At 48.3% G+C, this 21762-nt stretch overlaps 1 protein-coding gene and 1 non-coding gene across 10 annotated transcripts in view; both read left to right on the plus strand.

The window, feature by feature from the left end:
• CSGALNACT1 (chondroitin sulfate N-acetylgalactosaminyltransferase 1) overlaps nucleotides 1-21762 on the plus strand; it is a 321684-nt gene that overhangs the window by 250552 nt on the left and 49370 nt on the right. The gene's annotated exons all lie outside the window — the stretch shown is intronic.
• Nucleotides 11332-11497, plus strand: LOC139032657 (U1 spliceosomal RNA). Its single transcript, XR_011485240.1, has one exon. It is a non-coding gene; the product is annotated as a U1 spliceosomal RNA (small nuclear RNA).

Consider the following 21762-nt stretch of genomic DNA (forward strand, 5'->3'; position numbering starts at 1 on the left):
ACAGCCTTGTAGGGCTCCACACGAGGGTCACGGGTTGGCTGAACCCTGAACTCGTGTGATAAGGCTGGGGGTTCTTTGTGTTTAGACGAGGAATAATGGAAGTCTGAGAATGCTTCCGGATGATAATGGTTGTGTCGACTGAAAAGCCAGCCCTGGGCCAGGAGCCATGATGCCAGGGTGAGGGGCTGGGCAACCCTGGTCCAGACCCCGCACCTCCCAGCAGCTGGGTCTTCTTGCCCTTTAGTCAGAGGCCGACTTTCATGTCCCCCAAGGCCCGCCCGGTGCAGCCTCCTGCAAAATATGAAGCACGGCTTCAGCTTTGTTCCTCTCGGCTTTGCTGAGGGACCATTCATGAGGGGTGCCCTGGCCCTCCGGATCCTGCTCTCTGGAAAGGTGGGGTTCAGACAGAGTCTTCTCTGATGGTGGCTACTTCCTGCATTTCTGTGAAACCTGCAGAGGGGGAACACCTGCTGATGACCGTCTAATTTGTTATCCACACTGACTGAATTATTATCCATCTCTGAAACACAGAGGAAGTGACGTTGACCCCCATTTCCAGATGTTTCTTCTGGCACTGATTTTTGCATTGGATTCTCACATAATAGCATGAATCTTTGGTACAACCATCTGGGAAAAGAAGATAAAGTAGAAAAACATGATCAGATCCTGTGCGTTCGGAAACCCAACTGTTTATCTCAAGTGAACAGAACGCTGCCCTTTGTGGTTTAGTGACTCCTGGTCAGGTCTGAGTGGCACGACTTTTGGCTTCGATGGCATTTTTTAAATGGAGCTCTTGGACCTGCAGTTGAGGTCAGCCATAAAACAATTCGTTGTTGTCCAGTTGCTCAGTCGTGTCTGACTTGTTGCGACCCCATGGACTGCAGCACGCCAGGCTTCCCTGTCCTTCACCATCTCCTGGAGCTTGCTCAAACTCATGTCCATCGAGTCGGTGATGCCATCCAACCATCTCATCCTCTGTCTCCCCTTCTCCTCCTGTCCTCAATCTTTCCCAGCATCAGGGTCTCTTCGAGTGAGTCAGATCTTCTCACTGAGTGGCCAGAGTATTGGAGCTTCAGCATCAGTCCTTCCAATGAGTATTCAGGGTTAATTTCTTTTAGGAAAACAATGTAGGCTCTTGAATTATTATTGTAACCATCTAAACACTGGATAACATGAGCCCTGTGTGAGGCGCTGTGTCTGCCGTCTCCGTGGGGTGGTTCTGAACCAGCCTGGGCAGCTCACTTGTTCCAGCTTTTCTAGGGTTGGTGGAAGCAAGGGAGGGTCAGATGCTAAAAGACTTGATTTGGGGATGAGATGGAGCCGAGCCAAGAGTCACGAGAAAGTGAAGCTTTGATGGTGCCCTGAGACCCGTTTTAAAACGAGGGAAATGGAAGTGGCTCCACAACCTTAGTGGCCACTGCAGTGACCGCCTGTGCTCTGCATCCAAGGCCAGGGAGGGGCTGGTTCCCAGGAGGCCGAGGTGGGATGAGGATCCTGAGTGTTCCACATCCTTTGTTGATGCCTCAGCTTAACCTCCAGGGATGCCCTGTGGACCATGATGCTAAGCTTTGCTAGACAAGTCAAGCCCAGTCCCAGGGCCGGGTGTCTGGAGGGCTGGGTGCTTGAAACCATGACACTTGGCGTGCCTTTTTGTGACTTGGGAAGGAAAGGTAAGATAGGTGTTCAGGTGTGTTTCCAGGCACTTGGGGGGCCTCTGGGGGTCTTGATGCAGAAATTAGGAAGAGCAGGGATTCTATGCGGTGGGCGGAGTGTGGGGGGAAGAGCAGATGGTTCGGGGAGGTGGCTGCAGGCAGGACAGGATGGAGAGCTTGCAGTTTGCGGGCTTCTTGTTGCATGGGGCTTCTCTTATTGCGGAGCGTGGGCTCCAGAGGGCTGGCTCAGTCGTTGTGGCGCATGGGCTTGGTTGCCCTGTGGCCGGTGGGATCTTCCGGGACTCGGGACCAAACCTGTGTCCCCTGCGTTGGTAGGCGGATTCTTATCCACTGTACCAGCAGGGAAGTTCCTGCACACACTCTTGAATACAACCCTTTTGTAGAGAGCACCACCCCCACCCAGGTCCTTTACATTGTAAATGTCTCTGTCAGCAGCAGCCAGAGTTTCCTGCATCACTAGTCAGGCTCTATTCGATTCACTCAGGGATGGGAGTTTTTGGGGGGCAGTGGTGAGATTACCCCTTACGCTTTGCTTAGAGTATCGGCAGTCCCCAGGGTCTGTAAAGCATCTCTCTTCCGTATCTGTCTGCTTCCACTGGGACTGCTGATCAGAAGTGGGCGGGGTCTGCAGGGAGGTGGGCTTCCCCGGGCTGCTGAAACTTGGCCCCGGTGGCTTCATCCTCCTTGAAGGACCCGAAGGAGCCGAGGTGCAGGAGGGGTGGACCTCAAGGGGAGTGGCTCCACCGTGCAAACGCCGGCCTGCGTCCTGCCTGGCTGTCCTGCCCTCAGCCCCATCTTTGCTGTGGACGTAGATGAAGGGAAGGAATAGACTTTTCCATCCTTGGAGGTTCCGTCAGCTTATCAGTTGGTCTGGAAAACACAATCTGGAGAGGTGACTTCATGTGCAGGTGGGCGTTTGTGGGGAGGACACTGATGGCAGAGTGTCAGAGTGGAGGCGAAATGAGATTCCAGGAGGAGGTGGTTGGGTTAGATGTGGCCGGGAGTGTCAGCGCTGCCTTTTTAATGTTTGTTTATTGCATCTGTTTGGCTGCGTTGAGCCTTGTTTGTGGCTCACCGGGCTCTTCATTGCATCATGTGCGATCTTTCGTTGCAGCACATGGCCTCTTCAGTTGTGGCACATGGGCTGAATTGCTCCCTGGCGTGTGGGATCTTAGTCCCCTGACCAGGGATCAAACCCGAGTCCTCTGCATTGGAAGGCGGATTCTTAACCCCTGGATCACCAGGGAAGTCCCACCAAGTGTCATAGTTTCTTAAATGGAGGGCTAGATGGGTAATAGGAGAGTTAAGCTCTGAGGTTTTTGAAGGCTTGGATGTTCAGTCTGTTCGTTCATTGTGGGACCCGTGAGCAGGTATCTGTTCATGCTGGGGGCAGAACAAAGTCACACATGACTCCTGCCCCTCACAGGTGATGACAGCAGAGTCACACCTTAAGGTGGTCCAGTGGGGAGAGATTGGCCATCCGTGGCAGGGTCAGAACAGTCTTCACGGAGAAGACTCGGGCCGGGGAGGTGCTCTGCACAGCAGAAGTGACGAAGGCAGAACCTGGAGGCGTGTGAGAGCCTGGGATGTTCGGGGAGCTGCAGGCAGGATGCTGGAGTGTTAAGTAAGAGGATGTAGCTCTGGGTGGGAGGAGGTGTGGCAAGATGGTGATCCTGAAGAATTAGTACCAAAATCATCACGAGTTTATGTGCATTTTAGGGTTTCTAGTTTACCCTGCAGGGCATGTACCATTATTGACCATTCTTAATTGTGGCTACATTGGTTTCTAGCCTGGTCACTGTGATAGCAGGGTAGGGGGATATTTGAGAGGGCTGAGAGTTTGGGAAATAGTTTGGCAGTTCCTCGACATAGGAAACATAGTTACTGCATGACCCAGTGGTTCTGCTTAAAGTGTGAATCAAGAGAGAGGAGAATGTACATTCACACAAAAACTTGGACACAGATACTCATGACAGCTGGTTAGTGGGAACAACCCAAATGTCCACCTGTGGACGGACTGATACACACAATATGACTTTTCCATGCAACATTATTTGCCATAGAAAGAAACAAAGGACTGATACACACTGCAAAGTGTATGTCCCTTGAAAACATGATGCTGAGTGAAGAGAATCCGCATACAAAAGACCACATATTGTGTAATCCACTTACATGAAATGCCCAGAAGAGGCAAGTCTGTAGCAACAGGAAGTAGATTGCTGGTTGCCTAGGACCTCAGGTGGGTAGGTGGGTGGGGAGGGTGAGGAGTGACTGCTAACATAGCTACAGAGTTTCCTTTTAGGGAGATGAAATGCTCCAAAATGCCATGGTGGTAGTGGTTGCAAAACTGTGAATATAGTAAAAAAAAAAAAAGAAAAAGTGACTTGTACAGTTGAAACAGTGAATTGTTTGGTATGTGAATTACATCTCAGTAAAGCTACTTAAAAATAAATATGATATAATCTCTGTCCTTTAAAAAATGCAAGGACTGGGAGATCGATGAAAAGGCTTTAAAAATAGTTGAGGTGGTGAAGGCTCCTGCAGCGTACCTGCAGTCATGAACAGGAGGGCAGGGTAGGGCTCAGTACATCAGGAGCTGGTAGCTTTGGGGTCCAACCAAAAGCTTAGCGACTGAACAACAGCAGAAATAGAATCCTGGGCTTCTGTTTTTTTTGGCCATGCTGTGAGGCAGCAATATCTTAGTTCCCCAACCAGGGATCGAACCCTTGCCCCTGTGTGGAAGTACGGAGGATGGGGTGCAGTGGGCCCCCAGGGAGGTCCCCTGGACTTTTCCATAGGCATTTCTCCAGAGTGTGTAATGAACAAGCTGCCAGGAATATACTTATATCATGCTTTTTCAAAAGAGGATTTTAGGCAGCAGTGGTATTTATTGATGTCAAACCTCTTTCCCCTTTATGTAAGTGCTAAATCATGTCTTTCTTTATATGAGACACCAATACAGGCAGAGACTGGATGGGGAAGTGGGGCAGGGGCTGGAAGAATGAAGACCCATATCTTACTTTTACTCTAAGATTAATTCAACCGACAGGAAGACAAAGAATCCCTGCTTACATGTTTCTGACCATAGTCAACTGACTGCCTTAACAATGCGTTTCCAGTTTGGAAATCATCTTCCAAACACACTGTCATTGGCCCGAGGCCAAGCATTCAAGCATAAGAACCAAAAGCCTGCGTGCCATCGCTGGTCGGTGACCATTGGCAGAGGCCTGGGAGCTTGGCTGCAGGGTGGGCCAGATGTGAGGCCAAAACACAGCTGGGCCTCCTGCTGCTGTTGAAGGGACAAAAGCTTTGAGGGCCAAGCCCAGTCCAGCGGGTGTCAGGCCCCACAGAGGCTTGGCAGCACATGGCAGGGTGGCCATGCGGAGCACGTGGTATAGAGTTCAGGGGCCCCAACAGGGATGGGGTGCAGGAACCAGCTGGACACAGGGAAGCGGCGGGAGACGCGATCCGAATCAGGTCAGGAGGGGTCGGCACTCTTTGTGGTTGTTGAGGCGCTCAGTCGTGTCCGACTCTTTGTGACCCCACGGACTGCAGCACGCCAGGCTTCCCTGTCCATCACCATCTCCCAGAGCTTGCTCAGACTTCTCTCCATCGAGTCGGTGATGCCATCCAACCATCTCATCCTCTGTCGTCCCCTTCTCCTCCTGCCTTCAATCTTTCCCAGCATCAGGGTCTTTTCTAATGAGTTGGTTCCTCACATCAGGTGGCCAAAGTATATTGGAGTTTCAGCTTCAGCATCAGTCCTTCCAATGAACATTCAGGACTGATTTCCTTTAGGATGGACTGGTTGGACCTCCTTACAGTCCAAGGGACTCTCAAGAGTCTTCTCCAGTACCATATCTCAAAAGCATCAGTTCTTTGGCATTCAGCCTTCTTTATGGTCCAACTCTCACATTCGTTCATGACTACTGGAAAAACCATAGCTTTGACTAGATGGACCTTTTTTGGCACCCTGGGGATAGGTGTTTATTCAACAGACATTACTGAATGTCTGCTATGCATCGGGCATGGCCCTGGGGGCTGTGCTGGCAGGCCTTAGGATGAGGGCTGTGGGCTTCTCTGGAAGGAGTCCCCGTAGTTCTCATGTAGGTAATATTTTGTTACTGAAATCCTATGAAATTCCAGCCATTTCCTAAGAGAGTCTCACTAGTTGCCAGTGTTCCCAAAAGGCGATAGTTTGAACTTTTTATTCATTTTCAAGTTCATGGTTGAACCTCCTCAACTTTTGAATATGTAGAGTTTATTAATAGTATGGAGTATGCTTTGACCTTCTCTCCATGTTTAATGAAATCATTCATCTCAGTAACCTCTACCCACAAACTCAACGACACTGGAATTCGTGAAAAATAGCAGACTGTGTGGCCTCACATAAAGTGTGTGAATATAAAAGTATGTCTCATACCCTTCAATTATGTGCCAAATTTATTCAGAATCAGTCATGTCCTTTGCAGACTAGTGAATAAGAGAGAGGCATACATCAAATGCTCAGAGTGAGATCTAAACAGACCCTACTTTATATGGCTAAAGGTACAATCAACCTGAGAGCAGTTCTTGCTTAAACTTTTAAGTCCAGACAAATATTATGAAATATAAATGAGCAAAAGATACGAACAGATCATAAAGAAGAGACATGAGTGCTTGAAAATCACGTGCAAAAGTGAGAAATAGATAAAAATTAAACAAAAATTGAATATTAAATTGCCATAATAAAAATTGCAGTCCATGACATTGGTAAGGTGAGGTGAAATTAACATTTATACCTAGTAGTGTGAATATAAATGGATACAGCCATTCTGTAAGGCAGTTTGTGAGAAGAGCTGCTAAAATGTTCATACCTTTCCCAGTATTTTCATTTTTGAAAACTTGTTCTCAAAATGCCCATGAATGTTTACGTTAAGAATGTTCACTGTAGAAATGGTTGTAATAGTGAAAAAAATATAAACAGCCCAGATGCCTGACAGGAGGAGACTGGTAAAATCATGTTGTTGTTAAGTCACTCAGTCGTGTCCGACTCTTTGCAACCCCGTGGACTGCAGCACGCCAGGCTTCCCTGTCCTCCACTCTCCCCCAGAGCGTGCTCAGACTCATGTCCGTTGCGTCGTTGATGCCGTCCAACCAACTCATCCTCTGTTGCCCCCTTCTCCTTTCCCAGCATCAGGGTCTTTTCCAATGAGTCAGCTCTTCACCTCAGGTGGCCAAAGTATTGGAACTTCAGCTTCAGCGTCAGTCCTTCCAATGAATATTCAGGACTGATCTCCTTTAGGATGGACTGGTTGGATCTCCTTGTGGTCCAAGAGACTCTCAAGAGTCTTCTCCAGCACCACAGTTCAAAAGCATCAGTTCTTTGGCACTCAGCTTTCTTTACAGTGCAACTCTCACATCTGTATATGACTACTGGAAAAACCATAGTTTTGACTAGATGGACCTTTGTCGGCAAAGTGATGTCTCTGCTTTTTAATATGCTGTCTAGGTTTGTCATACTTTGCTTCCAAGGAGCAAGTGTCTCTTAATTTCATGGCTGCAGTCAGCATCTGCAGTGATTTTGGGGCCCAAGAAAATAAAGCCTGTTACTGCTTCCATTGTTTCCCCATCTATTTGGGGAAGTGATGGGACTGGATGCCAAGAACTTCATTTTTTGAATGTTGAATTTTAAGCTAACTTTTCCACTCTCCTCTTTCACCTTCATAAAAAGGCTCTTTAATCCCTCTTTGCTTTCTGCCATTAGAGTGGTATCATCTGCATATCTGAGGTGGTTGATTTTTCACCCAGCAGTCTTGATTACACCTTGTGATTCACCCAGCCTGGCATTTTGCATAATGTATTCTATTGTTCAGAAACCAAAAATCATTTATTAACTACTAATATAATGAGACATAGCCTGTGTCATGGAAAAACTGTAATTTTAGCTGTGAAAGTACTGATAAAGTTTACATCTAACTATAAAAATTAAGAGGATGAAAATACTGTATCAAAGCATTTATAGTTTTATTTGCAAGTGGTGGAATTGTAGGTGATGCTGTGTTTCCGGACATCCTACTTGAACAATCTGTTGCTCTTATACTTTGCAAAAGGATATAGCAGCGCCTGAATGATGTTCACATGATTAAAAAGAAAGTATGTCTGATCTCAAAGTGACAGAATCTAATGTTTGGGACAGGCGCAGAATCCAGGGTGGTGGTGTTTGTGCATTTCTGTCCTGCTTCTGGAGACTCAAGAGAAAAATAACATTGTAGGTCATGTTCTCGTTCTTGAGCAGTCTTGACCCTCAATAACAGGGCTGGAGGAGGCTGCCAGCCTGCAGAAGCGAGGGTCATTCTTGGGAAGGCGATGACCAACCTCTTGGAAGAGGCTTGAGCATGGCTTCTTTGTGTCTGCCCTTGTCGTGGTGGGTGGCAGGTGTCTGGCTGGAGGGCAGGACCCGGCAGGAGCCGTGCAGTCATCCTCATCAGCTCTGCGGAACCCTGGCCCTGGATTCCTGGCCCCTGGCGGAGCCTGCGTTCCACTGATGCCCCGCAGCTCTGATGCTGTCTCCCTGAATCCTGGTCCCTGTGGCATCTTACTCTGCTTTCTAACTTTCCTTAAAGCCTTCCTGGGACTTCTCTAGGAGGAACAGGCTGCTTCAAATGTGAAGAAAGAGGAGAACAAGGCACCTCTTCTTCCTCCTCTTGGAAAAAGACCCTACTGTCGATGGTGCCTTTTTTTAAAGCCTGTCTCTCCCCTTTCCCATCTTTTCCAAAAATAGGTCTTGTGAAAGTCAGTGTGAGCTGCGGCAGCCTCGCATCTGTGGCTTTCCATCTGTAGCTAGGTCTGTACAATGCGCCATATATTTAGCTGCCTAAATCGGGACTGTTCCGCGTGCTGATTCACGAGGAGCTGGGCAGTCACGTGGGCGAGCAGGGCTGTTTGTTGGTCAGGGCTGGCTGCTGGATGCTCTCGGCTCTCACCCGCGGATCCAGAAGTGAGAGATATTTGGGGACATCAAGAGAGCAGATGGCCCATGAAGGCAGCTGGCCCAGGCAGTAATTAGTCCAGGGAGGCGATGGGTCATTTTCTGAGCTTGGAGCAGAATTTCGTGTCTGTTGGTGCCATTCAAGTTGCGGAGAGAGGCTGCGGGTAGAACTGGTAGGGCTGGAAACTGTCAGTGAGTCATCGCAGCTGAGAGATAACAGCTCGGCTTTGCTTCCCAAGGGAAAGGTTCCCAGCAAGAAGATAGAAGGGGAGAGGTCCTGTTTGTTTTAAATTTAAAATGAGAGGTACTCAGCTCTCTCTTTTTTTTTTCAGTGAATGGGTTATTCTTTTTTAAATTTTGTTTATTTACTTTTGGCTGGGCTGGGTCTCTGTTGCTGCAATCTTTTCTCTAGTTGGCACGGGTCGACTCTGCTCTCCACTTTCCGCAGTCAGGCTTCTCGTTGCAGAACATGGGCTCTGGGGTGCTTATACTGCGATAGGTGTGGGCTCAGGTTAGTTGCCCCTCGGCCTGTGGAATCTTCCCAGAGGATCGAACTCGTGTCCCCTGAATTGGAAGGCGAAGTCTTAACCACTGGACCCCCAGGGAAGTCCTCGACTCCTTCATAGGGCTAGAGAAAGATGAATTTGTCGAGGGAGCCAGTGAAAACCCAAGATGGGGTATTTGGTGCCACCCCCATGTCCTCCTCTTTCACGACGCCCGTGTCCTGTGATGGCGAAGCTTTATGCGTCCCCCACCAGCCTGAGTGGAGAGACCACTTCTCCTATCCCTCTGTAGCACTGACATTTAAGTGGAGTCTCTGGTACAGAGGTGCTGGCGATGTTTGTTGAATGAATACATGAACACATAGCAGCGCAGGTGGAGGGATTGGCCTGCACGGGAGGAAGGCGAAAGCTTCCTTTGAAACGGAGAAGAGGGTGGCTCTGCAGTGTGATGAGTCAAGTTTTGCTCATTTGATTTTTTCGTCTGAGAGAGTGACTAGAAATTTAAGGTCTGAACATAAAAATAAGCACTGTACTTACTATTCAGTAAGTGACAGTGATGATTTCATGTGACACTTTTATTCTTCTGTATCTCTGTGTTTGAGTCTTTAAAGTAGAAAGTTAATTTAATGTGCGTTTGGCATTTCTCTCGTAGTAACCATCCCTGTTCACGCCTGTGGTCCATCTTCCTCCTCTTCCAGGGACACCTTACCCTCTGCTTCACGGGGCTCTCTCTGCTGTTAGCCCGTCTCTGGTGACCTGGCCCCCCTCACTCGTCTCTATGCTTCACCTGTAGGAGATGCATTTTCTGCCCTTTAAAGGGGAGCCAGTCTTTTCTTGGACATATTTGCAATCACAGCTGCATATAATTAGTTTTTACAATCTTGGTCTATGTAAAGTGCAAACCCTCCCATTCTGCTGTGATTCATGGGCAGGGAAAAGAGCTCTGCACCAATTACAGTGTGTGTGTCTGTGTGTGTATGCGTGTGTGTGTGTGTGTGTATGCGTGTGTGTCTTTGTGGCTGTGTATGTGTATGTGTGTGTATGTGTGTGTGTCTGTGTGTGTATGCGTCTGTGTCTCTGTGTATGCATGTGTGTCTTTGTGTGTGTCTGTGTGTGTGTCTGTGTATGTGTCTGTGTGTGTATGCGTGTGTGTCTGTGTGTGTGTCTGTGTGTGTATGCGTGTGTGTCTTTGTGTCTGTGTGTGTGGCTGTGTATGTATCTGTGTGTGTATGTGTGTGTATGCGTGTGTGTCTGTGTGTATGCATGTGTGTCTTTGTGTGTGTCTGTGTGTGTGGCTGTGTATGTGTCTGTGTGTGTATGCGTGTGTGTCTGTGTGTGTATGTGTATATGTGTGTGTGTGTCTGTGTGTATGTGTGTGTCTTCCCCACTCATCCAGCAGGCCTTTCTCCGATGCCAGCTGGGTGTCCTGCAGTTCAGCTCAGTTCTGATACCTTCTACCTGGAGGTGCATCGGATTCCATGGGTGTAAAGGGCTCAGTCCCACAAGACTGCCCCTTTCCTCGACTTCAGACCCCAGGTTATCACCCGTGCTTCTGACCAGCCAGCTGTAGGCTGGAGGTTCCGACGTCCCCTTCTGGACTCAGTTAACTTCCTAGAGCAGCTCACAGGACTCAGAGAGACATTTTACTCGATTGCTGGTTTTTATGGAAGGATGTGTTGGAGGTTGCTGATGAGCGTCCGGGTTGGAGCCATCTGCAGAGCAGGCCTGTGGGGAGAGGGGAGCTCCCCCGATCTCTCTGGGTCCCACCTGCCCACCAGCATCTCCACCTGTTCACCAGCCTGGATGCTCTCGGAACCCCCATGCCTCTGGGATCTTTATGGAGGCTTCATCACACAGGCCTGATGGATTGTTAACCCCACTCCCAGCCCTTCTCCAGAGAATGTGGGGTGGGGCTGAAAACTCCCAAGCTTCTAGTCACAACTCTGTCTTTCCATTGACCAGCTCCCAAGCAGCAGCCCACCCAGAGTTACCTCAACAGAACAAAAGATGCGCCTGTCACCCAGGACATCCCAAGGGTCCCCGGGAACCAGGGCAGAGACCAGTATACATTTTCCACAGTGTCACAGTTGGGAATGTATATTAGACTACCCATCCTTCTGCTGGCTTCTTTCATGAGTTTGGCTTGGGAGCCTGGCTGCCTGGATTTAGATCTCAGCTGAGCCGTTTAGCTAACTGGCATGGGAAATGCTGTGAGCACGGAGCTGGCTTTCCCAGGGCGTGTGGCTTATCCATGACAGTTTGGTTGTGCTGACCCCTGTGAGTTCCCCAAATGTGGGAGACTCAGCTGCACACTTTGTGGTAGTGGGGGACTGCGTGGACTCTTTGCCTGTAAAGAGAAAAAAGAGTGACTTTCACTCATCTGTCTGCACAGTGAGTGAGTGAGAAGTCGTTCAGTCGTGTCCGACTCTTTGCAACCCCATAGACTGTAGCCCGCCAGGCTCCTCCATCCATGGGATTCTCCAGGCAAGAATACTGGAGTGGGTGGCCATTCCCTTCTCCAGGGGATCTTCCTGATCCAGGGATCAAACCCGGGTCTCCTGCACTACAGGCAAGATTCTTTACCTCTGAGCCGCCAAGTGGACATTACTAGTGCCTCATGGGATTGTCTCAAGGAATATATGGGTTCATACAGATAATACTTTTATAGCAGCCCCCGGCACAGTCAGTGTTAATTATTACTACTATTTCTGTTATTTGTTGGTAGGCCTGGGGGAGGCATTTTTATAGCCCCAGACATCTTTTAGACTCCTTCCCTCGCTTCTTAACACTCTCCTGAATTATAATTAATCTTCCCTAAGACACAACAGTTGTGGTAAGTTCATTTCCCTTTCCTGACCCATCTCCAAAATACCATTTAATATAAGCAAAGTTAAAAGTTTTCCAGGGAAGAAGTTTTGAAAAGTTCTCCTCACAAAGTTAGAGTTCGGTTCTAATCCAGTTATTAATATTGTGGTTATCGACGGTCACATTTCAGTGTCTGTATTAAGTAGACTAGTCGTAGTTTTGTGCGCGCTGTGTGTGTTGATGTCAGAGAGTGTCTCTTGGGAAGTATAATGTAGGGAATTTTGAACCTGGGATGACTATCAGTATTCACATTTATTTCAGCACATCTTAGAATGTGAGTTTTCCTTCTTTTTTGTTCCTGCCTTGGGGCCGCCGTGTTCCATTTTTTTTTCTTTCTCTTTTCTTTTTTTTTTTAATTTTCATTTTAATTGGAGGCTAATTACTTTACAATATTGTGGTGCTTTTATTCTCAAGCCCCAAGCCTCCTGTGGCTGGGAGTGCAACGATTTCGCGATCCCTGCAGTGTCTTCCTCTGGGGAGATGGAGGCAGGGGAAGAGTCTCGCGGTTGGCTGGCGAGTGAAGAGGCAATTCTGTGCTGAGAACTCCGAGTGGCAGATGAGGACCATGCCCCGTGGTGGAAGCTGCAGGCTCATTTGTTAGTGCTGTGACTTCGCGCCTGCTGGCGTTTACGAGTAGAGTAGCGGGGTCCTTCAAGGCCCGCCCGTTTTTCTTGTCTGAGATTTCACCCATCATTCTTACTGACTTTCCATTCATCATGTTAACTGCGATTTAGATGCTCGTTTCTCTGGCCCCAGACTCACTTGTTCCGCCTTTGAACTTGGTGCAGACTCTGTCATGACCTTGCACGTGATAGTCCCCCCTGCCTTGGTGGGGTGGGGGGGACCCTGTCCTCACTCCTGTCACAGAAACTGGATGTCCAGTGCTCTTGGGACCTGGGACCCGTGGGACCGAGCAGGAGCAGAAATAAAGGAAACTCATCCTTTTCTTTCTGGACCCACAGCTACCACTGGGAAGTGGAATGGTCATCTCTTTGGGGGTGTCGGTTGGAATGAAATTGTCTTTCTAAAGCAATACTGTGTTTTAGGATATAGTTGATTTCATAGTGCTTTTCAAATATCAACCCAGTAAATAAGTCTCTGGGGGCAGATCGTGAGTAAATCTTAAAGCACAAGCTTTGGGGAATAAAATTTAAGCTCTTTAGAGTTATCAGCTTGAGGGGAGGGATAAAATGAGATAATCCTTCAGAAAGGAAGCGTCATACGGGAAGTGTGAGCTGGCGTCTGAATGTAGGTTAACTTTCTTCCCCAGAAATAACGGTGAAAGGATGCCTCTTCACCACGGCTTCCTGAGAGGACGTGTGGTGAATCCCGAGGCTGTCACATGGGCATTAGCAGCGGCGTCCTCTCAGCTCCCGCTCTGTGCCGGGCGCCGTCCCGGACACTGGGGACCCCGGAAGTGCAAACCCAGACAGAGTCTGGCTCATGGAGTTTACCTTCCAGTAAATATAAGCCTGAAGGAGCAGATCACACAGCAAGAGGAAAGATGTGTTCCTTTATCAGGGAAAAATAAAGGTGCTGTAGCTCAAGTGGGAAAGAATATGCCTGCAATGCGGCAGAACCTGGGTTCAGTCCCAGGGTCAGGACGATCCCCTGGAGGAGGAGATGGCAGCCCACTCCGGTATTCCTGCCTAGAGAATCTCACGCACAGAGGAGCCTGGCGGGTCTCAGAGAATCAGACACGACTGAGCAACTAACATCACATACAAGTTGTGGGGGGGCTGCTTCTGGGGAGAACACTTCAGTCTGAAGTATAGTGATCAGATGAGGTCGTGCTGGGGCGTGGCAGGTGGACAGAAATGTGAATGAGAAATGAGAAGGTGAAGGATCTGGGCCTTCATACACCTGAGGGGGGGTGGTCTAGAGAGGAGAGGTGGGGCACTGGCTCATCCCGGGAGCCTGCCAGGTGCCTGGGGTGGGGGCAGTGTGGGCTGGACAGAGCTGTTGGGGAAGAGAGGGGAGATGGAGCCAGCAGTGGGTGGGTGGGGGGGGGTTGCATATCTCATGGACCACTGTGGGGACTTACTTTACATGCCTCAGTGAAACGGGGAGGTCCTGGCTGGTTTTGAGCTGAGGGGGTAACATGATCTGACTTAAATTTTGGAAGGGTGAGTTTGGATGCTGTGCAGGGAGCAGACTGTGGGGCGGGTGGAAGCCGAGCGACCTCTCCGGGGCTGTTACAGGGACTATGCACAGGTGGTATGGCTGGACCACTGGGAGATGCTTGGCAGTGGTCGGATGCTGGGCGTGTTTTGAGGATGGAGCCGGCGTGTTTGCCAGTGGATGGATGAGCAAGATCGGAGAGTTGGGGGTGATGCCAGGGACTTGAGCCTGAGCATCCAGGGGACGTAGTGCTGTCAACGGAGGTGGGCAGACTCTGGGCAGAGCATATGCATGCCTGTGTGTGCATGTGCACGCGTGTGTGTGTGTGTGTGTGTGTGTGTGTGTGTGTTTGGGGGGGTGGGTAGAGGGATCTATTGTGTTTTTCTCATGTCTAAACTGTATGAAGCTCATTTTTGGAGAAAATTGTAAGTTCTCCGATTAGATTTCCTGAACAAGTGCACACCCTTGTGCACACACACATGATATCCTCGGGGAAAGTGGGTCCCGTGTAACTGATGGTGGCCATCGCTGGTCCCGGGACTGCAGGGCAGGGACCATCAATGGGGGAGGGGCTTAAACAACAGGCGTTTTATTTTCTCACAAATCGGGAGGCTGGAAGTCCAAGATCAAGGTGTGGGCAGGTTTGGTTTCTTCCGAACACTTTATCATTGGCCTGCAGACGGCTGCCCCTACTGGGTCCTCCTGTGGTCTTCTCCACACACATGTATCCCTGGTGCCTCTGTGTGTCCTGACCCCCTCATTTTATAAGGGAACCAGTCAGATTGGATCAGGACCACCTAACAGCCTCACGGGGACATGATCGCCTCTTTAGAGTTCGTGTCTCTAAACATAGCACTTTCTGAGATGCTCTGGGTGGTTAGCCTATGAATGTTTGGAGGACAAAATTCAGCTGCTGATGTTGGTCTTCTCTGGCATTTGGGAATCTGAAGGGTGTCATTGGAATGTTCTGCGTGTGTGCACTTGTTTGTGCTCAGTCCCTTGGTTGTGTCTGAGTCTTTGCAACCCTGTGGACTGTAGCCTTCCTGGCTCCTTGTTCATGGGATTCTCCAGGCAGGAATGCTGGAGTGAGTTGCCATTTTCTCCTCCAGGGGATCTTCCCGACCCAGGGATTAAACCTGCATCTCCTGTGTCTCCTGCATCGGCAGGCAGACTCTTTACCACTGCCCCACCTGGAAATGACCCCTAAAATGAGATTGTTGAGAGCGTTAAAGGACAAAACTGAAATAAATGGTCCTGCTGTGTATATTCATTTCACTCTCTCAGGACTCTGTTAAGAGCTTGTGATGAATCAGGCTTTGAAGCAGAGAGGAGTGAGAGCGTTCTCCTCATCCCGCTGGGCAGCCCCGTCCACAGGTGACCCGGCAGGAGGCCGGAAAGGAACAGCTAGGGAAGCTGGCAGAGAAGCGGGAGAACGTGGTACCTTGAAAGCCATGGAACGGAGGTGTTTCAATGGAGAGAGCTGGCATTCACAAGTCTCCACTACTAACAGTTGAGACGTGAATGAGAATGAAGACAGAATTAGTGAGAAAGCCGAAGTATCCCAGTTTTGCAATACGGGAAAAATGGGAGGAAGAGAAGAAATCCAGCTGTATCAGACTAGTAACAATGACAAAACCAGGGGCCCGCCTGCAGGCGCCCGGACGGCTGGCCCACACGCCACCCTGACCACCGGCTCTCACCGTGGCAGTCTGCCCCCCATAGTGGGTGTCATTCACAAGACCGTCACCCTGCGGGGTGGGTGTTCACAAGCTGAATTGCACGTTGTAAACACGTTGGATGAGCCAACTCCTCACGTTCAGCGTGTCCTCCTGCCCCCAGGGTTCCCCCTCCATTTCTTCTCACAGAAAGATCCACCATTCACACGCTGACAACCCAAAGTAGACTTTAGTTTAGTTTTAATTTTTTAAGATTTTTTTTAATGTGGACTATTTTGAAAATCTTTATTGAATTTGTTGCAGCGTTGTTTCTGTTGTTTATGTTTTGGATTTTTTTTTTGGCCACAGGGCCTGTGGGATCTTAGCTGCCTGACCAGGGATTGAACCCACAACCTCTGCATTGGAAGGTGAAGTCTTAGGTACTGGACTGCCAGGGAAGTGTCCCCTAAAGTGGATTTTATCAAATGGGGAAACGGGGCATCTCGAGACCCTTACTGGTGCACCGTGCCCTTCATGGCCCTTTTAAGGACAACAGGCGCCGAGGGTGGGAGGCTCCTTTGGGCTCAGGCTTGTTCACAGGCATTCAGGCTCCCGGCAGGCCTCTGAAGGACGGAACCTCCGTCACACCAGGCCTCTGAAGCCGGACTGCTCCTTTCCTGGTGCCGTTCAGAGCGAGGCATCAGAGTGCTTCAGGGTGGAGACGGCCTCATGGGGTGTGGGAACCCCTGTGTGTGGAAGCGTTGGGACTGCAGTCTCTAAAGTGTGCTTCCTGGCCTCCGCTGCACTGTGCGGTCTCTTGGGGTGTCCCAGCTACACTCATTGAATCAGGATCTCTGGGGCCGGGGCCGGGGCAGCCCCCGGGGGATGCCGATGAGAGCAGATGCAGACGTGAGCTGCCGCCCTGATGGAGATGCCAGCCCTAGAGCTGAGGCAGCCTCACAGGTAGTTCTCAAGGCCATGCCTGCCCTGGCACGGGTCTCTGAAAGCTGTGATTCTCCAGGTGGAATATTATGAAACATGCTTGACCTCCTCTCTGTAACCAGCACGTGACCTTCATCTGGGGGGAACCAAAGTCGTTCTTCTTCCTTTCCTTCTCCCCAAATAATATTCTGGCTCACACTCACTGAGCGCTTCAAGGGCTTTGTGTATTAAGTGCTGTATATGTACTTCAGTCCTCACAAGGACCCTGGAGACGGGTCTTTATTGCAATCATGTGTATTTGCAAGCGAAGACACAGGGGCAAAGAAAGCTGCAGTCATCTGCCCAGAATTACACGGCTGGTGCTTGAACCCAGGTGCCCTGGCTCCGGCGCCCTGCCTCCGTCCACGGAGAGAAAGCCAAGCATCGATTCACTCAGCAGGTATTTACGGGTCCTTGCAGCGTGCCAGGCCCTTACTCACACGTTCATTGTGAATTAGGGGCAGCTTAACAGATAACAGGCCTGTGTAATGCTCTCAGAAACACATGCCTGAAAATCAATTTCAAAATAATTATTCTTGGTTGATGTCCTATAACACTTAACTATTTAATTGACTGTATTTTGTTTTACTCCCTCTGAGATGCCCTCTTTAGCCGGTGGATTACTTAGATGTGTGTTGTTTGATTTCTTAGTGTTTAGAGATTTCCTTGTCTTTCTGTTACTCGTTTCTTCTTTGAATTCATTATGATCAGAGAACACACCCTATATAATTTCAGTTCTTTTCAGATTGTTGGTTTATTTATGGCCCAAGATATAGGCTATCTTGTTGAAAGTTCCATGGGCTTCAAAAATACATATGTCATGCTTTTGTTGGGTGGAGTATTCTGCACATATTGGTTAGATCCTGTTGGTTGACACTGTTGTTCACCTCTTCCGTATCCTTTCTGATTGGTGTCTAGTAGTTCGGTAAGTTGCTGACCAAAGTCTCCAACCATAATTGTGGAATTGTTGGTTTCCCTTTTCAGCCTTCTTGATTTTTGCTCCACATGTTTTGAGACTCTGTTGTTCGGTGCATGTGCATTTAGGATCATTATGTCTTCCTGATGGAATGATCCCTTTATTATTTGACAATGTTCCTCTTTGTCTTTAGGAAGTTTCTTTGTTCTCAAGTCTGTTTTATTTTTTTAAATTAATTAGGCTGTGTTGGGTCTTAGTTGCAACATGCAGGATCTTTGCTGTGTCACGTGGGATCCTTCACTGCGGCACATGGACTCTAGATACAGCCTGGGGTTCAGTAATGGCAGCACGCAGGCTTAATTACTCCACGGCCTGTGGGGTCTTAGTTCCCGGGCCAGGGATTGAACCCATGTCCCCTGCATTGCAAGGCGGATTCTCAGCCACTGGAAAAAATCCAGACACTGGAGTTTCTCACTAAGAAAAGTCCTCCTGCTTTATCTCACACGGCCCCTCCTGTTTCACTAATGTTTGCATGATATGTCTTTCTTCATCCTTTTCCTTTCATTTTGTCAAATCTGAAGTGAGTTTCTTGTAGATAGCTGTCCTTGTGTTTCTTTTTTTAATCCACTCTACCAATCTCCTTTTTAAAACTGATATATTTAGGCCACTTAGAGTTAAGGTAATTATGTTAGAGTTTGTCTCCCAAGTTAACAGCGTAACAGTTTACATAACATACACAACCAAGGTACATTTTCTTTTGGAGAGTTCACAAGAGATGAAATTAAGAACAGTTACCGCTGGGTATTGCCCAAGGTCTCTTTGTGTGATTTTTATGCCCATGTGTCATAGGGGGACGTCAGTATCAGCAAGACACAGCGGCTGGCAGTGCTTGCGTCTGCTCGCGGCGACTGGCGTGGTGTGTTTTTGTGTTTACAGGCCCGTATTCCTTGCTCTTGCCCCATTATTACTGCTGTGTTGCAAACGGTCCTAGAATTTAGTGCCTTTTGATCCCCACCCTCACATGCTAACGGACTCTGGGTCCACAGTTCAGGAAGGACCTCTGGGATCTAATGCCTGATGACCTGAGGTAGATGGAACTGATGTAATAATAATGGGAATAAAGTGCACAATAAATGTGATGTGCCTGAATCATCTCAAAAGCATCTCCCGTCTGTGCAAAAGCTGTCTTCCAGGAGATTGGTCCCTGGTGCCAAAAGGGTCAGGGGCCACTGATCTCAGGTGTCCTTTAGAATGTGCCACCTCAAGGAGTGACCAACCAGGCTCAGGCTTGGCGTCCTGAGCGGGTTGTTCTGTTGGATCGGATGCTCCTGCCGTGACAGGCCTCAGAGCCCCCAACAATCGGTGCTAAGTTGTCTCTTCGTGTGCTCCTCACCTCAGAGGAAGAGCGCCTTCCCTTCCTTACTGCGATCAAGCCGACGCATGTCCATGTCTGTTTCTAAGGATGGGGAGGAAAGTGTGTCTTAGGGTGTATTCTTCCTCAGAAAAGCTGATCTCAACGGGTTTTCCTTCAAAACATTCTGGTGATGAGAACATACTTTTTTAAAAAAAGCTTTAAACTGTTATACTTTAGCTCTAGAGATTATCCAAAAAAATAAAAGGAAATCTACAAACCGGGATCCAAATAAAACCAACCTGCTGTGTGGTGGCAACTAGCCTGACCTTGGCAAGAGTCCCAGGCATGGGAGACCCACGACCCACCTAGCCCCCGCCCGGCCTTAGGACCGTCCAGTTTTCTGCATGGACACGTCATCCCTTCTCCACATCCCCCGGGCACTTGCCTCTCGGGCAGTGTCCCCCCATCCCCTGGCATCGCCAGGGGCTTCTCGCCACACCCCTGACCACGTGTGCTCCAGGCAGCCCCGGGTGTCATTCGCCTTCATGGCTCCAGTCTGTTACCATGCATATTACGGTGCATATTAGGGAACCATGGGGAGAAGGAGCCACGGGATTGATGGCTCTCAGACGCATAACCCATCACTCACTAGCCTTCTGCACCTTTGGCCCTGGAGGGTTTGCCAGAGACGATTCGTTATTCAGATTTCATTTAAAATGCTGCCAAAGTTTGGGTCACAGCTCCAGACTTTATCGCATAATGAAGAAGAGGTTCAAAAAGAAAAACAAGAGCATTGGGGTCTGGAGAGTGCTTTCCGTATGGGTTTTCCAAGCTGCTGTGGTCCCAGTTCCTGTCTCTTTCTGTGACCCTGGAAGTAGCAGGGGTCACAAGCAAGCACTGCCCTGGGGTCTCTGAACACGGCCCCCTCCCAGCAAACCTCCATCGACTCCAAGGTAGTTCCAATTTCACTGCCTAACGTTTGTACCCGTTTCAGGTAAACCAGTTGTCCCGCAGTTTAATAGGTCTGGTGGGGGTGCCCAGGAACCTGCTTACCAGTCTTTACCAGCAAAAACAAATACAGGCCAATCAATCTCTGTTTTGGTAGAGAGTGGTGACTTGTGTGCCAGCTTTTTTGATTCTTTTACTCTTGAGCTCGCTGTGGTTTATCTGTCATGAGGAAGCCCCATGTAAATATACATATTTCCTCCGGGCATCCAGTGGTTCAATGTTACAGTCTCTCTATGAAGCTAAAATCAATTCTTACCATGGGCTAATCAGAGGAGTTAGCCAAATGAAATAAATGCATATAGGAGGTCCAACTTCAGACTTGCCTTGAAGCACAAAGCAGTTGGTGTGGATGCTTTGTACATTGTGATTTGATTTTTAAGACCAGGAAGTAAGACCTCAGTGTCATGAAATAGCTTAAGGTGCTACAGAGTGAGTGGTGAAGCCAGGGTTAGGAAGGGGGTCCCAGGCTTAGGTGCCGCCAAGCACTGCGGCTGTCAGGACAGCGGGGGCCTGGGCCTGTCTGTGGCGGGGCGGAGGCTGTTGTAATTGTGTTACTGATGATTGGCGTTGTAGGTGTGCTGTGGGACAGGATTGTGCTAAACAGTATGGGGGATGTAGTCAGATCAATGGTCGTAGTATCCAATAAATACAGGTTAGTTGTTTGAAAATTCCGGTTGATATTATAAATGGGTTTTTTTCCAAGCAAGAGCTAAGAAAAATCCTATTGAGATATTGCTAAAAAATTATCTTGACTCAAATAATTATATATATTTTAATTTATGTATCACCAGACTTTTTAGCAGAATATCATATATGATGCCCAAAAGGCACATGAAAAGATGCTCAGCATTGATAATTATTAGAGAAATGCAAATCAAAACAATGAGGTATCACTTCACACCAGTTAGAATGGCCATGATCAAAATGTCTACAAATAATAAATGCTGGAGAGGGTGTGGCGAAAAGGGAACCCTCCTATACTGTTGTTGGGAATGTAAGTTGGCACAGCCACTGTGGAGGGCAATAGGTAATTTCCTTAAAAGCTAAAAATAGGGCTACCATATGATCCAACAATCCCACTCCTAGGCACATATCTTGAGAAAACCATAATTCAAAAAGATACAAGCACCCCTATGTTCATAGCAGCACTGTTTACAATAGCCAGGACATGGAAGCAACCTAAATGTCCATCAACAGAGGAATGGATAAAGAAGACATGGTACATGTATGTAATGGAATATTACTCAGCCATGAAAAAGAGTGAAATAATGCCATTGGCAGCAACAGGGTTGGACCCAGAGATTATCAGACTAAATGAAGTGAGCTAGACAAAGAAAGACAGATATCATATGATATCACTTATATACGGAATCTTAAAAAAATGGTACAAAAGAACTTATGTAGAAAAGAAATGAACCCACAGACATAGAAAATGAACTTATGGTTACCAAAGGGGAAAGGAGGGGAAGGGATAAATTAGGACTTGGAAATTAACATATACACATTACCATGTATAAAATAGATGACCAACAAGGACCTACTGGATAGCATAAGGAACTATACCCAGCATTTTGTAATAACCTATAAGGGAAAAGAATATGAAATATATATATATATATATATATATATATATATAAAATATATGCATATATAAAATGGGATCACTTTCCTGTACATCTGAAATTAACATGACATTGTAAATCAGCTATACTTCAG

This window comes from Odocoileus virginianus, chromosome 32 (assembly GCF_023699985.2).
Source record: "Odocoileus virginianus isolate 20LAN1187 ecotype Illinois chromosome 32, Ovbor_1.2, whole genome shotgun sequence".
Lineage (NCBI taxonomy): Eukaryota > Metazoa > Chordata > Mammalia > Artiodactyla > Cervidae > Odocoileus > Odocoileus virginianus.